The sequence below is a fragment of the Nannobrachium achirus genome, assembly GCF_963921795.1.
Source record: "Nannobrachium achirus genome assembly, chromosome: 17".
Taxonomy (NCBI): Eukaryota; Metazoa; Chordata; class Actinopteri; order Myctophiformes; family Myctophidae; genus Nannobrachium; species Nannobrachium achirus.
In genome coordinates this window covers 53,620,395-53,635,229 of record NC_137824.1, presented here as the reverse complement: position 1 = coordinate 53,635,229, position 14,835 = coordinate 53,620,395, and the positions used below count along the sequence as shown (strand labels likewise).

Below are 14,835 nucleotides of genomic sequence, written 5' to 3'. Positions count from 1 at the left end.
CATTTTCCACCTTGTTTTATCCAGTATATTTTCCCCATCCAACATATTCTATTATCTTACAATCCCACTGCAGTATTTCTGGATTCATGTCACAAGCACCTGTTTGATTTTTGGATCCTTGACAAAAAAAGATTAACCTTTATTATCTACAGCATAAGACCTGAAGTCCGTCTGCATCTTAAGCCTATAAAATACTGCGCACTGCACTGGTATTGCACACGGCCCGGGAAATATCAGATCTACAAGCTGCAGGCTAACTCAGGCTTTAAAGACCCCAGACATGGTGGAATGCCTATAACAGTAGAACGCCTCTCCTCCTCTCCCCCTCTTCTCTCTGAGTGTCCATTGTTCAGGGTTTGATATACTATCCCCCCGTCTCTCTTCCCATCTCTCTCCCTTCAGCGTGTCTCATCTCAAGGACAAAATAATAAGGGCTCTTTTGTTTTGTAGTGTCCCACATTGTGCGTTTCTCCCTCATTTACTCCCTCTTTCTCTAACGTCTCTCCGTGTCTCTCTGCACAGCATCTCTCGCTGCGTCTCTCCTTTTTGATTCTATCTATCTCCAGGGGTGTCGTACCAAATTGTGGGCCCTGGGTACAAGGATTCACTGCGGGGGCCCCCATGAACGTTCTTCTTAGGGGGAGGGGGTTTAACCCATTCAGACTGGGAACACATTATTATGCATTATTTTGTGCTTTAACTATGTTTCTATGTCAGTGGTGCTCAAACTATTTCATGTGAAGGACCCCCAAAATGAATGTATTTTGGCAACGGACCCCCCAGAAGCAAATTTTTAGTTACAAATGTTTGCTTAAAAAATACATATATTCAAAGATTTGCGCACATTTTCACGACTTTTAAAAAATAGCAGATCAGCGCGGCACCGTGAGCTTGTATATCGGCTATTTTTCAATAGCTAAAGTATACAATAATTAAGGACCCTCCACCTTGTGCCCACTAATAGCACATAATAGCTAAAGTATGAAATAATTAAGGGCCCTCCACCTTGGGCCCTAGTAACTCAGTCCCTCTTTTCCCCCCCTTGTGACGCCCCTGTCTATCTCTACTTCGACTCCCTCTCTGTTGATGTCTCTCTTTCTCTCTCTCTCCCTAGTTGTGCCCCTCTCAGACGACCCGTCTGTTCCAGCCACTGTTTATCCTGCAGAGATGAGAGGGCCTGAGTGTGTGTGCTCGTGTGTAGGGCCTTTAAGAGTGATCCTATCAGTGTATATCATCTGGTGAAGTTGAGAGCAAAGATCAAAGCAATTACTGTTCTTTCATTTAGCCCTTTCATAGTGTCATCAAAAAGAATAGGGAGTCACTTCTCAAACTATACCTAGGGTTAGTATCATTCTCACACACACGCACGCACGCACGCACGCACACACACTAGGCATTAACGAAAAAGTCGATTTCATTACACAAGTCGACTCCCATCAGAGAAAGTCGAAGTTGATTTTTTTTTTTATAATATTGTGAAAATAGCAGATCTACATGCTCACAACACCTTGCGATGCGAGGCGTTGTGAGCATGTAGATCTGCTATTTTCACAATTGCTGCCTCTATATATTTGGCAATGTTTAATTTGTCATTTTAGAGGTATTAAAGAGTCCTTGCATTGTCACTTTAGAAATGTGAAGATACCCTCTCTACACTTTATGTTGGTTTGTTTACTGTTGAGTGAGAAAACAATGTTTCACATTAAGTTAATCATCTGGGGACCCCCCAAAATAATTGGGGGGTTGTGTGTGATGTGATGACGTCATCAAACGATAAAACTAATCTTTTTACTGAGTCGAGTCGACTTGCAAAAATCACAAGTCGTTAATACCCTAACACACACACAGAGAGATAAGAGGGTTAACGGGTTTGAAGCAAAGACTAATTAACACAGAGGGAGAAATAATCTACCCTTTAAGGAGAAACAGACATCACCAGAATAATCCAAAGAACCTTTTGTGAACATTGTTTCGACACGTTTCGAGAATTACAGACTTATCGTTGGAGAGGATAGATGAGAGGAAACTGCGGGGCACTTCTTAATACCATCGCCTTGAGGAGGAACACATTGTGACATTTAGAGAGGGAGGAAAAGTGCGTAACATTTGGCTGACGGGTGCCGGGGGACCTGAAGAATGCACGGGGCCCCTCTTGACATGAACCATCTGAATAGGTGAACGTGTTTAGACAGATGCAGTACAAAGGGTATAACCTTTGCATGTATAGTCGACTGCAGATATGACATTTAGACGTTACCGCGGCATACGTGTTTTGACTGGCCCTCGGGCGACATCATTTGGGTTTTGTTATTTACAATTGGTGAACTATTCGTTGATGAATCCCTCGTTGACACCTTGAGTAGGGATGGGACGATATGAACATTTCATATCATGATTATTTTCACGAAAGAAATCGCGATTCACAATATTATCGCGATAACCAAACCAAAATCCATATATCCTGGGGCGGAACATTTGCCAAAAAATTGCAGATCTACAAGCTCACAACGCGTCGCAATGCGACGCGCTGTGAGCTTGTAGATCGGCTATTTTTTGGCAAAGACATTTGATAGAGAGTGAAAAAAAAGACTGTATGAAGTACGTATTATACGGTAAGTACCTTTTACCAATTATAGAGGGTTTAAGTGGTACCGATATGCAGCTCAGCAAATAAAAGGTGAATTGATCCCAGTGCATGACGCGATATATAAAATCTCTGTGATACGATTATCGTGAGTGTTATTTATCACGATAAACGATAATATCGCTTATCGTCCCATCCCTACCCTTGAGAGAACATCATAAAACTTGGAAGCTGTATTCGGGGGGCCTGTTTCTAAAAGCTACGATTTGTTGTTTGCTTTTTGCTGCAGTTCTACGCAATGAAGCAAATATGGAAATGTTCCTTTGGCGTACGTAAGTGTGGTGGAATTAAAAAGCACACAAGGCAGTGTTGACAACCAGAAGCCATGGCATTACTTCTGTACTTAATTATAGACTAGTCTGACTAAAAAGGGACTAAGGGAGTTTCACTTGTATGGCAGTAACTTACTTTCACAACAAACACCTTGTTTCATTTCACCCCTTTTTTTTTTTAAAGGTGAAGAGAACGTCCCTTGTGTTGGTTTATTTGGAGACGTCACTGTCTGTGTGCGCTGCCAGGCTTGCTGTACTGAGATCATTATGGAAAGGACCAGGGACGTGCAGAGAATGTTAGAGAGGCAGGGGCTGACATTTCTAAAAGGGCCTTGTGGTGAAAATATTGAAAATAGCAGACCTCCAAGCTTGGAGGTCGGCTATTTTCGGTACTTCATAACACACTACTAAACTAAGCATAAAAATGGATTTCTGGACAGTGAGGGCAATTCTTTCAACATAAGACGCTGCATTCAAGTTCAGGACAGTTTGGACAAGGCAATTCTCTTGAATGCTGCCTTCAGGTATGGCATGGAAAGAGGGCATTTGCATTTCTTTCACCATAGATACCTACACTTGGAAAGGAGTCAGCTTATAGGTGGTTCAGGCATCTAGTACGGATGCCTCCAGAGCGTCCCACTAGGAGGGACCCCGTGGCAGACCAAAGACCAGATGGAAGGATTATACTGTATCTCCAAACTGGCTTGGGAACGCCTCAGTATACTCCCAGACGGGAGTGGAGGAAGTTGCACAGGATAAGGAACTCTGGAAGTCACAGTTGGAACTGTTACCCCCGCGACCCGATTAAGCGGTCGAAGATGGATGGATGGATGGATGGATAACAGCGTTACCTCACTCAGTGTACTACACACTATTTTACAGTACACTTCATTGTAGTACCGCGTCATGTGCCCAAATTACTTACTGGTTGGAAATCAGGTGTTTTCAACGCGGCATACGCACGTAGATGGACATGATTAGCCTCAGCAGCACTGATACAGACTGCAGAAGAGAGACTTTGACAATGGTGTTCAGTGTTTGTGTGCGCTGCACACAGTGTTAGGTCAGCTAGGAGGCCGTGAAGCCTCGACTGGGCTGTGGGCTCGGGACGTGGAAAAGTACAGCGACTGCCTGGCAGAGTGCACAGACAGTGACGTCTAAAAGTGTAAGCCGGCACAAGGAACGTTCTCTCCACCTTTTGAAAAAAGGGGGTAGCTGAAAAAAGAAAACACTAGGTGTTTTTTCTGACAGGAAATCTTGGAGAAAATAAACCCTAACAAACAACTAAGTATAACTAAGTGGCATGTCAAACTGAGAGAGGATGAGAGCAGGGACGTGCAGAGAATTTTAGAGAGGCAGGGGCTGAAATTAATAAAAGGGCCTTTTGGTGAAAAAATATCGAAAATAGCAGACCTCCAAGCTCACAACACGTCTCGCTGTGACTCGTTGTGAGGTCGGCTATTTTCAGTGCTTGATACCACACTGAACTAAAGCATAATCAAGTCGATGTGGTGTAACAGCATGGATTTCTACACAGAGAGGGCAGTTCTCTCAACATAAGATGCTGCATTCAAGTTCAGGAGAGTTTGGACAAGGCAATTCTCTTGAATGCTGCCTTCAGTTATGGCATGGAAAGAGGGCATTTGCATTTCATTCACCGCAGTAAAAACTGCATTCATGGTCTGGAGAGGGCACCTTTTACAGACAGATACAAGGGCAGGGGCTCAAGCCCCCTTTGATGTCTATGTGTGCACTTGATGAGATAGAAAGAGGGGGGCAGAGCAGAGGGGTCAGAGAATGTGAAATTTGATTGCAAATTAAAAACATATTAAGGAAAACATGGCCTCAGCTCCAAAACTGCCAGTTCAGTGTTTGATTTGGAGGAGCATGGTGTCCCCATCTAATGACCTTTTCATGCTTTTTTTTCTTTTTCCTTCAACACATTCACCTTTTAGACGATCCGCCTCCGAACCAGACGAAAAGCTAACGGCGCTCGGCACGACAGGAAAGCGGATGAAGGGGCCGGGACGAGGTGACGCAACAGCAAAACAAATTGTTTTATTTGGAAAGCGGCGCTCATAATCAAACAGCGCAGAGGGTAAAAGGGGAACTTCAGACTCATAAAGGATCCCTGTTTTCCCCTCCTCAAAGGTATTTAATTTGGGATGTTTGTTGGGTAAAAGCAAGCAGCTGTGGGGTGTAAAATCCCTGATGCGCGAGAAAAACAACTCCCGGCACGGATCTGTCTGTGGCCCAAAATCTCTACCTCTCTTTTTTTCTTACTTTATCTCTTGAACTGTCTCTATCTCGCTTTCCCCATCTCCCCTCCTCTTACTCTATCGCTCTGTTTTGCTCTCCCTATCAGGGGCGTCACATTGGGGGGGAAAGGGCCTTAATTCTTTTATACTTTAGCTATTGAAAAATAGCAGATATACAAGCTCACGGTGCCACGCTGCGAGTTTGTAAATCTGCTATTTTTGAAAAGTCATGAAAATGTGTGCAAATCTTAGAATATGTGTATTTTTTTAAGTGAACATTTGTAACTCAAATTTTGCTTCTGGCAGGTCCCTGGAACTAAATATTTTGAGATGGGGGTCCGTGACCAAACACATATCATTTTGGGGGTCCTTCACGTGAAAAAAGGTTTGAGCACCGCTGACATAGAAACATCGTTTTTTTCAAAAAACAAAAGGATTTGAAATGTTCAAAGACTTGCACACGTTTTTCAAAATTTTTGAAAAATAGCAGATCTACAAGCTCGCAGCACGGCACTCGGTGCCGCGCTGTGAGCTTGTATATCTGCTATTTTTCAGTCGTTAAAGCACAAAATAATTGAAGTGAATCCTTGTACCCACCAGGGCCCAGAATTTGGTGCGACACACCCCTGCTCGCTATCACGTTCTCTTCCCTATCATCCCTCGATGCATCCGTACATCTCTCACTGTTTCTGTTCCTTTTACCCTTTCCTTTCATATCCCAGTTGACTTTAGAGGGAGAGGGAACACAAGATTCTTTGCTGTTCCCCCGGTGACATAACAGGTGGGTCGGATGCCTGGGAGAGAGAGAAAAAAAAGAGAAAAAAAAACACTTGCTCCAGGAGACACGGTGGGGCTGCAAGGCCAAGGGTGTCGCACCAAATTCTGGGCCCTGGGTACAAGGGTTGACTCACATTTTGTGCTTTAGCTATTTTTGAAAAATCTTGAAAATGTGTGCAAGTCTTTGATATTATTTCAAATCCTTCCAAGGTTTTTTGAAAAACCTATGTTTCTGTGTCAGTGGTGCTCAAACTTTTTCATGTGAAGGACCCCCAAAAAATTATACATATTTAGCCACGGACCCCCATCTTAAAATATTTAGTTCCAGAAGCAAAATTTTACTTACAAATGTTCGCTTAAAAAGTACATATATTCGAAGATTTGCACACATTTTCACGACTTTTCAAAAATAGCAGATCTACAAGCTCGCAGCGCGGCACTCGGTGCCGCGCTGTGGGCTTATATATCTGCTATTTTTCACTAGCTAAAGTATAAAATAATTAAGGCCCCTCCTCCACCTTGGGCCCTAGTAACTCCTAGTCCCACTGTTCCCCCCCTTGTGACGCCCCTGGCTCAGATTCACAGAGTCCCCCCCAGCAAATACGATAGGCAAACACCATATGTGTGCAGGGGCTATTAAAGAAAAACCCCAAACAACTTAATATAGAGACACAGGGAATAGCCTCTTTTTGTGCATGCTTATCCTGTCACTTTCAATTACACGCGACTCTGCTCCCCATTGAGATCACTGTATGCTCGCTGAAGGAAGGAAGGGTGAAAACACTGCTTAAGTATTGGACATGTTGACACCATGGCGGGGGTCAGACGAAAGGCTCACACACATCACTTTTTTCATCTTCACTTTCATTTTTTTTAACCACTTAAACCCTATATTGTCACTGTCAGGCAGAAACCTTGTATCTCCAAGTTTCAAATTTCTGCATTTTTTCGCAAAGCCCTGCTTCAACCATACAAGGCCGTCGCACAGAAGTTGTGAAAACAGCATATCTACAAGCACACAACGCCTCGCGGTGCGAGGCGTTGTGTGCTTGTAGATCGTCTGTTTTCACTAGTTTAAATCATTTTTAAAATGATAAGTACAAAACAAGCCTGGGTAGCGAGTAGGGATGGGACGATATGAACATTTCATGTCACGATTATTGTGACGAAAGAAATCGCGATTTACGATTTCATAATGATAATTATATCCATTATCCTGGGGCGGAACATTTGCCAAAAAATAGCAGATCTACAAGCTCACAAGCTATTTTTTGGCAAAGACATTTGATAGAGAGTGAAAAAAAAAGACCAAAGATCAAGTACGTATATTATAAGTACCTTTTACCAATTACAGAGGGTTTAAGTGGTAGCGGATATGCAGCTCTGCAAATAAAAGGTGAATTGATCCCTAGTGCATGACGGAGGACGATATCACGATGAATTCAATCTCCACAATACGATTATCGTGAGTGTTTTTTTATCACGATAAACGATAATATCGCGTATCATCCCATCTCTAGTAGCGAGCACAGTGATTTTTGCGCTCATTCTACAAACTCAGTCCATAACATGGCATGATAGGCCGTTGTGGAATGCATTGCTTTCCTACTCTGAATAGCAAGCCCTTGGATCCAAACTACGCCTTGCACTCTTGTAATGATACACCTGAATGACAAACTCTTTCTGTGGGAATTCCCAGTAGAGTGAAAGCTGGACAAAGGGCAGGTTTGAGAGTCGGCCTAACAATTCACTCCTGTCATTCAAACTCAAGTATTATACGCACAAAGCAAGTATGGACATTAAAAAGGGAGCGTCAGCAAAGGTTAAAAGAAAGAAACGTGAGCGAGTTGCAGTGGATCTACAATATCGCCGTTGTCGGACGTACAGAAACCAATTGTGTCTTCAAATTTGTGCGTTTTTCCGCAAATTAAAGCCCTGCTTCATCAGACAAGGCCGTCGCACAAACCGCGAGGCGTTGTGTGTGCTTGTAGATCGGCTGTTTTCACTAGTTTAGTTAATTTTTAAAGTGATAAAAACGAACGGTTTTGGACATACAAGGTTTTTCCACCCGACAACGACGATATACATGTAATCTGAGTTCTGTGTGTCACCTGACCTCTTTGTTTCCCCCATCCCCCATGCACCTCCCGATAGGGAGAATGTATTTTTCTGTCAGCCCTTTGGCTTCCTAAGCTGGATTGTGATCCTGTTGGCTTGGGGCAGTAAACAGAGCAGTGCTCTGAGTGCCAGTTCCCTCTGTAATTGGATAACGTGTGTTCGGACGACGCATACCCCCTCCTCTGCACAGGGGTGTCGCACCGAATCCTGCGCCCTGGGTACAAGGATTCACTCACATTTTGTGCTTTAACTATTGAAAAATAGCAGATATACAAGCTCGCAGCGCGGCACCGAGTGCCGCGCTGCGAGCTTGTAGATCTGCTGTTTTTGAAAAATCGTGAAAATGTGTCAACTGTCAAGTCTTTGAATATTTCAAATTCTTCTAAGGTTTTTTTTTAAAAACCTATGTTTCTATGTCAGTGGTGCACAAACTTTTTCATGTGAAGGACCCCCAAAATGATATGTATTTGGCCAGGCCACGGACCTCCGTCTCAAAATATTCAGTTCCAGGGACCCCCCCCTGAAGCAAATTTTGAGTTACAAATGTTCGCTTAAAAAATACACATATTCAAAGATTTGCACACATTTGCACGACTTTTCAAAAGTAGCAGATCTACAAGCTCGCAGCGCGGCACTCGGTGCCGCGCTGTGAGCTTGTAGATCTGCTATTTTTCAATAGCTAAAGTATAAAATAATTAAGGCTCCTCCCCTCCTTGGGCCCTGGTAACTCAGTCCAACTTACACCCCCCTTGTGACGCCCCTGACTCATTTCTCTCTCATCCTCTTCAGCAGCCAAAACACCACTGTGTGTATGCTGTACACAGAATGCGCTTGTTTGTCTGGACAAGTTTATGTTGCACTTCACTTCTCGAGATTGTCACTGTGCATTTCTCTAATGCAATCTATCAGGCATTCCCTTCCATCAGTCAAATGCATGCCTTGTCATCGTCACAGTATGTGTGTGTGGTGTAAGGTTACTTTGGAACAAAAGCGTCTTTGTCATCCACACTGACCTATCCCAGTCTTTTTGTGCTCAAAAACCTCAACCTTCTCTTCTGTGTGCACTTTGTGACCAAACCACTCAGACAGTGAGCCAGCATCAAACCCTTCTTTTATACTTTTGCGCGCTGTCACGCACCGAAAATAGAAGATCTACAAGCTCACAACCGCGGTGAGCTTTCAAATGGGATATCTTTGGTGTGCGACAATACCATGAAGCTAAGGCTAAATCACCCTTTATAGGTGGACTCAAATTTTCAGATTTCAAATGGGCCATTTATAGTTACGTATGGTTGATTTTGTGTACGTTTTGGGTGAGGGATTGCGTACAGTAATTCCGTTGACATACATAGTTCCTCCTATACGTTAAATGACACATTTGACATTTGCTGGATGTCCAAACACCATTTGGCACCAGTTTCCCATTGAGCATCACAATGAGCGTAATCTTCTATACCCTAGTGGTGCTGGTGATAGCTAGGATACTGGACTACCTGTGTTGTTTTTGACAGCAAGTTTTGATTTAGTTTTAGTCATAGTCTTTTGAACAAAATGTCTTTTAGTTTTAGTCATAATTTAGTCTCCTGAAAAGTTTTAGTTTTAGTCTAATTTTAGTCGACTAAATATCATAAGATGTATTTTTGCAGGCCTTGATGGCATCGCAATGACTGATTTTACACTTGGTTGCGTGCTGAAAATAGCCGAACTACAAGCTCACAACGCGTCGCGCTTGTGAGCTTGTAGATCTGCTATTTTCAGCGCGCAACACCTGAGAGCAACCAAACATAGAATGACTCTCTTCTCCACTAGTCCCTCCCTAACGTTTTAGTCTAGTTTGTATTTTGTTGACGAAATTGTCAATTTATTTAGTCTTAGTTTTAGTCATCACAGCTTAGTTTTTATTTCGTTTTTTGTTTCGTTTTCGTCAGTGAAAAAAAACACGTAGTCGACAAAAAAAAATTTGTCATAGTTTTAGTCGACGAAATCAACAGTGTGGACCAGGACTACCCACGGAGCCACACAGCGCCAACATGGATAAGAAGGCATGTCTGAGGCAGGCAGTACATTTTAACCATAGCCCTGTCCTGTCTGTCTGTCATCATCTCACACCCTTCCCCCCCGGCCTTCCATCCAGCTGTGAATTTACACCTCAAGCTCAGAAGGGCTGCAGTCCAGGGAATTCTGGTCTCTTTCTCTCTCTCTCTCACTTTGCTAACTCAAACGTTTATGCCTGGCATGTCCATATCTCTTGAGTGTTTGCCAGCCTGTCAATTCATTCTTTTCCACTCCGTAAGTCCTCCCCTCCCTCTACCCTGAGTTTTAAGTTTTTGTATGTCCATGTCAAAACCTCAGGGCAGCCAAGATCGGAGTACAATCCTTCCTTCCTGGATTAAAGAGCTTTTTAGGCTGCCAGGCAGGCCATTTCTTCCCAGCGTCCCCGGTTGCCCTGTCACCATTCTTGCCCTGTCCGACTCCAGTCCTGCCACCTCGACAACAATGAGTCATCGCTCAGCATCCTTTCCATACTGGACTCATGTGAATTGCAGCTAACGTGGGCTTGCCAAGAGAGAACAAAGAGGAGACAAGCAGAGGAAGATGGTTCCAGACTTCCTAAAGATACCAAGGATGGGAAAAGCTTCTTCTTCATCTTCTTTTTTTTTTATTTATTTTTTTATTCTATGAACAACAGAGCTTTTCTCTCTTTTGCACATGGGCTCTAGCCACAATAAGTGAACATTCGCTGAAAATAGCAGATCTACAAACATTGTAAAATGGGAAACAGGTAGGGGAACAAGTATAGACCCCTGTGGGACACCAGTCAACTAAGTTTATCGTCGTTGTCAGGTAGAAACCTTGTATCCAAAACCATTTGTTTTTATCATTTAAAAAACTAGTGAAAACAGCCGATCTACAAGCACACAACGCCTCGCACCGTGAGGCGTTGTGTGCTTGTAGATCAGCTGTTTTCACTACTTTTGTGTGACGGCCATGTCTGATGAAGTAGGGCTTTACTTTGCGGAAAAACATACACATTTTAAACTTGGAGATACAAGGTTTCTGCCCGACAATGACGTTATAAAGATTTCTGGAGTACAGTAATAAAATTCAGTCAACCACTTTTTTGTAGGTGTTTGTAGGTGGGATGGAATGGAGTCTGCCAGATGTCACTGAATACACTAACAATGTTTATTACCAAACAAACCCCCACAGCTTTGTTTTGTGCTCTCTCTCTCCCTTTGTTGCTCTGTGTGTCTCCCCCTTTCTCTCTTGTCAGTCGGTAAATATGGCCTGAAGTCTTGACAGTCCAGCGGCAAAAGCCACTGACATCTGCACCATCTCACAAAGCATTCAAACAGCTGGTAACAAATCGCCATGACAACTCCGCATTCCATTCCAGGGAAGTAATTGGGAGTGACGGTGTGTTTGGATGGATGGAAGGAGTGATATGCTGTCTGAGAAGAAACAGTCCCCTTTTCCTCTTGGTTGACTCCAGTCCCCCTCCCCCCTTCTCTATCTCCCCCTCCCTCTCATTCCTAACTTGGTCAGTCCCCTCCTCCCATTGCTTATGTGGCACACAATACCTCCACATTGTCCGGTTGCAGTACTACAGACAAATCATTTTCATCATCTTCTTTGCAACGCCAAAGTGGTAAGATTCCCTCCATTGATTATGCAAGGGAGAGTGGACCAGGAAGAGTTTGGATTGTAGCTTTTTTTTATGCTCTCAACCGTTAGTAGCTGGGAGAGCACTTACTGTATGTCACCAGACAAACTATGGAAATGTGTACGTCATATATGGCTCGGGAGTTAGAATACTCCAATGGCAGTCACTATGGCAGGTACAGTCACCAACAATGATTTCTGGGTCCCCTTGTCATCTAAAGACATTACTTTGGCTGATTAAATAGTGAAAGTCGTTGTAGTTACGTTTGGTACTGTATGTACCAGCAACTGTTGCCTGAAGACAGAAAAAGTGCTTCCCTGCCAAGAACTTCAGCACAAACAGGTGAATTTGGAATGTGAGTCATTTGCCAACCAAGCTAAAGTTCAAATCAATAATAACATAATCAATCAAATAATTAAGGTCATTTCTTCAATAATAATTACTTACAAATCATAATGATATGAAACATAATTTCAACATTGCATGTCTCTAATCAAAAACATAAATCTGGCCTGAACAAAGGTTATTGCTTGTCACCATATCATTCTGTGAAGTTAAACCAAGCCACTTGCAAACTATGACACACTATGTCTACACTAAATACTTCACATGCTAAATCTCAAATACACATACACACAGTAAAATCATCGGTGTTGTAACTAATGGGTACAAATGTGACCAAATGGACCTGGAACTTATTGTTCACTCACGGTTCAATTGGAGGTAGGTACACAGACTACACACAGACAAAATGATGGACGACAGTGGAAACAAGACTTCGGGCATTCTTGTGTTTTTATCCCTTTGAATTCATTTTCAATAAAGTACTCAATCAAACAATCAATACATCAATCAATGGATGCAACGAGGAGCACAGGGGCCTTACCTTTCAGTTACAGAGAGCAGAGGAACTGAAGAAGAAGGAGAAGTGAACTCTAGCAGGGGCCCGGGATCATCTAACTCTCCTAAACAACTTCACACACAAGACATTTGCAGTGGGACGGACTGAGTGAGTCTCCAGCCCCCCTACAGTACCTCTGCCTCCCCCCTCCTCGGGTGGGCTGGGCCTAGAGATTAACTCTGTCTATGCTCCCATACCTACTGGGACAAATACAACAGTGTGCGAACACAGGCAGCAAGATTTGTGAACTGTTGCGACAAAAGAAGGACTACAAACCATGAATTGGCACCTAGACCTACATAATGCTATTTGTTCCAAAAGCTTTATACCGTGTATATATATAAAATAAGATGTATGTGGCATGTAATAAGCATTATAAAGGTCTTGGAGAAATGTCTGCACATCCACTTGACGAGTGAACATTAAATGAAAACCACAGTTTAGTTTTAATTAACAATAATCTAGTGCTGATTGAAGTTATAATTTAGTTTCAATTTGGGTTCACATGATTTATAGCGGTGGTTCTCAAAGTAGATTCCAGGGACTCTGGGATCTATAATTGACCCATACAAGTCTGTAACTGACAGTGTACAAATGGAACCAAATGAGGGTTCATTTAGTTCCATTTGTACACTGTCAGAGTTGAGGAGAGACCTTGAAATTTAAAAGTTTGAGAAACACTGATTTATAGGATTCTAGCGCCAGAGAAGATGTGAAAACATGTTGTTTTCCGTGCAGGGAGGTATCCAAAGAGGCTCGCATCCGAGGAACCTACAGAAAAATGACGGAGAGGAACAACAATCGCATCCCTGCTATCATTCACTTGTCAGTGACACACACACGTACTGTACACACACACACACATACTGTACACACACAACCCACAGCACACACAAAAAAAGACCTGCCACACCGACAAGCAGTAGCAATCAAACCCAGATAGAGGGCCTGCAAATCAGGCCCTGACTGGATGCCATGCAGTCATCACAATCATTGTTTTTTCGGCGGTCGATTGCTCCTGCCTGTTCCCACAGTGTACTCACAGAACAGTGCTGACGAGAAGAACATCTGGATGAGACAAGGGAGGGGAAGGAAAAATAAGTGGCGTTGCAACGTGGCGTTTTCCATCCTCGCCCCGGCTGGGCTGGAAGAGGGTGCTGCTAACAGTCTGCAGACTGAACCCATGCTGCATGCAGGAAGTGATGGGGAGAAGAGAGGAGAGGAGAGGAGAGGGAGCTGTAATTACACTGGGATCAGGGGTGTCGCACCAAATTCGGGGCCCTGGGTACGAGGATTCACAGGATTATTTTGTGCTTTGACTATTGAAAAATAGCAGATATACAAGCTCACAGCGCGGCACCGAGTGCCGCGCTGCGAGCTTGTAGATCTGCTATTTTTGAAAAATCGTGAAAATTTGAGTCTGAATATTTCAAATCCTTCTAAGGTTTTTTTTTGGAAAAAAATATGTTTCTATGTCAGTGGTGCACAATAAATGTCATGTCAAGGACCCCCAACGTGATATGTATTTGGCCACGGACCCCCATCTCAAAATATTTAGTTCCAGGGACCCCCTCAGAAGCAAAGTTTGAGTTACAAATGTTCGCTTAAAAAATACAAGAAGATTTGCACACATTTTCACGACTTGTCAAAAATAGCAGATCTACAAGCTCGCTGTGAGCTTGTATATCTGCTAATTTTCAATAGCTAAAGCATGAAATAATTAAGGCCCCCTTCCTCCACCTTGGGCCCTAGTAAGTCAATCCCACTCCCCCCCCCCCCTTGTGACGCCCCTGCCCTGGAGGTGTAATTACACTGGGAGACCCTTTCTGCCTCCATCCCTTCCTCTCCTTTTCTGTTCTCTCTCTCCCTCTCTCTCTTCCTATACTTCCCTCACTCTGTGTCTCGTCCCTCGCTGTTCCTTTCAGTTGCTCTCCCTCCTTTTCTCTCACTTCCACTTTGTCTCTCCCTCTCTCTCCCTCGACTCTGATTCACTCGTTCCTCTCTGACTCTCTCCCTTCTCCCTCTCTCTCTCTCTCTCTCTCTCTCCCTCTCCCTCTCTTCTGTCTCAGCTGGCTGTGTGTAGACGTGGCAGGGTCCAAGCCCAACAAGTCCACACAAAGACACACACACACACACACACGGGCAGCTGGGACAAAACTGTATTATGGCAATTATGGATGCTAGCTGCCAGCTTCTGCTTA

General features: G+C 43.5%; 1 protein-coding gene across 1 annotated transcript in view; it reads right to left on the bottom strand.

Moving 5' to 3' along the window:
• The window catches only part of sparc (secreted protein, acidic, cysteine-rich (osteonectin)), a 27,709-nt gene extending 14,998 nt beyond the window's left edge, over positions 1 to 12,711 (bottom strand). The window contains exon 1 of the mRNA XM_080745738.1: positions 12,620 to 12,711. The gene's annotated coding sequence lies outside the window, so the exon portion shown is untranslated. The remainder of the gene's footprint in view (positions 1 to 12,619) is intronic.
• Positions 12,712 to 14,835: the final 2,124 nt, after the last annotated feature.